This window comes from Neofelis nebulosa, chromosome 1 (assembly GCF_028018385.1).
Source record: "Neofelis nebulosa isolate mNeoNeb1 chromosome 1, mNeoNeb1.pri, whole genome shotgun sequence".
NCBI lineage: Eukaryota > Metazoa > Chordata > Mammalia > Carnivora > Felidae > Neofelis > Neofelis nebulosa.
In genome coordinates, this window is record NC_080782.1 from 214,119,822 (window position 1) to 214,122,056 (window position 2,235).

The 2,235-nt window shown below is 43.4% G+C and overlaps 1 pseudogene; it reads left to right on the forward strand.

The window, feature by feature from the left end:
- Nucleotides 1–806: 806 nt before the first annotated feature.
- Nucleotides 807–1,486, forward strand: LOC131497804 (small ribosomal subunit protein eS10-like; annotated as a pseudogene).
- Nucleotides 1,487–2,235: the final 749 nt, after the last annotated feature.

Consider the following 2,235-nt stretch of genomic DNA (forward strand, 5'->3'; position numbering starts at 1 on the left):
TCTATCACCCCACCTGCCTTCTCTCATCTATTCTGCATCCTCTGGGTCCAGGAGCATTAATGGAAAGCTATTGATCATGTTGAGTGAAATGCTGAAAAGGTTACTGAGAGTCAAGGGGATCCTGCTCTCAAGGGGCACAAAAAAGCAGCCAGGCTTCCAACTCAATCAAGGATTTATCTTATATATTGACAAAGGCTACTTCTGCTCCTCTCAAGGGAGAGGAGGGTGGTGGCTGGCTCACTCTGCCCGATGCCGAAACTTCCCCGGTAGGGGACTAGTAAGAATTTGGAAACATCTTATTTCTTGCTCTGTAGCTTTTAAATGACTAGCCAATCAATTTTTTAACTTAACCCCACCATCCTCCAGGTCAAGAGTCAGCCTTGTCTTATGAAGACATGATGAGGAAGACAAAGAGGGTACAGGTGCGGCTCTGCAGGAGTGAGGGGGTGGTGGCCACAAGCAATCCCCCTTCAAGGGGAACAAATCCCCTTCAAGAAAGGCAGAGTTTTGCCAGGTCTGGGCAGGGCAGTGCAGGAAACTTGACCTGTGTGTCTTTGCAATGAATTGTTCATTCCTCTGCAGTCTAAATGTCTACCCTACTATCAGAGTAAGCTGCTAGAAACGTCACAGGATTTAGAGAAAGAGGGCATTAAAATACATGTTTAAGAAAGCAGTGAAGGGGAGAAGGTAGTTGAAGAGCACAAACCTACAGCCATAAAGGATATAAGTCCTGTGGATGGAAGGTACAGCACAGTGACTACAGTCAATTAACACTGTATTGGCTTTTCAGACATAACGGCCACCAAATGTTGATGCTCAAGAAGAATCGTATTGCCATTTATGAACTCCTTTTCAAGGACGGAATGATGGTGGCCAAGAAGGACATCCACATGCCTAAAGACTACGTCATGAAGGCCACACAGTCTCTCAGCTCACAAAGCTACATAAAGGAAGAGTTTGCCATGGGATTCCTGGGTGGCTCAATCGGTTAGGAGTCCAACTTCAGTTCAGGTCATGATCTCATGGTTCATGGATTTGAGCCCCATGTCAGGTTCTGTGCTGACAGCTCTAAGCCTGGAGCCTACTTCAGATTCTGTGTGTGTGTGTCTCTCTCTGCCCCTCCCCCTCTCAAAAATAAATAAATGTTAAAAATTAAAATTTAAAAAAATGGAACAGTTTGCCTGGAGGCATTTCTACCGGTACCTTACCAGCCAGGGTATCCAGTATCTCTATGACTGCCTCCACCTCCCCCCTGATATTGTGTCTGCCTCTCTGTGCCACAGCCATCCTGAAACCTGAGACCAGCAGGCCAGGGCCCAATGGTCTGGAGGGAAACTCACAGTAGGGGGAGCTGACAGAGACACCTGCAGATGAAGCACTGTGACCCCTGATGCCAACAAGAAAGCTGAAGCCAGGATTGGGTCAGCAACTGAATTCCAGTTTAGAGGTGGATTTTGGTTATGGATGTGGTCAGCCACCTGAGTAAAGCTGGAGGAGACTATTTTCTGTTGAATAAATCTGTAGCCAGAAAAATAAATAAATAAATAAATAAATAAATAAATAAATAAATAACACTGTATTGTATATTTGAAAGTTGCTGAGAGAGGAGATCTTAAAAGTTTTCACCACTTGAAAAAAATTGTTTTATCAATATGTGGTGATGGATGTTAACTAAACTTACTAGGTGATCATTTCCCAATATCTACAAATATGGAATCATGTTGTACATCTGAAACTAATATAATACGTGAATTAAATCTAAATCTAAGAGAGAGAAATAAAGAGAGGGAGAAAGATGGAGGGAGGAAGAAAGGGAAGGAAGGAAGGGAGGAAAGAAAGGGAGGGAGGAAAGGAAGAGAGAGACAGAATGAAAGAAAGACAGAAAGAAAGGGAGGGAGGGCAGGAGGGAGAGAGAGAGGAAGGAAGGAAGGAAGGAAGGAAGGAAGGAAGGAAGGAAGGAAGGAAGGAAGGAAGGAAGAGAAAGAAAGGGCAAGAAAGAAAGAAAAAACAAAAGAAAGAAAGAAAAAGAAAGAGAAAGAAAGAAAAGAAAGAGAGAGAAGAAAGAAAAAGAAGAAAGAAAGAAAGAAAAAGAAAGAAAGAAAGAAAGAAAGAAAGAAAGAAAGAAAGAAAGAAAGAAAGGGAGAGAAAGACAGGAGGGATTGGGGGGGGGGGGCAGGGAATGCTTCATAAAACATATAGATGTGCCCAAATTGGCTTCAGCACAGAGCCCTGAGT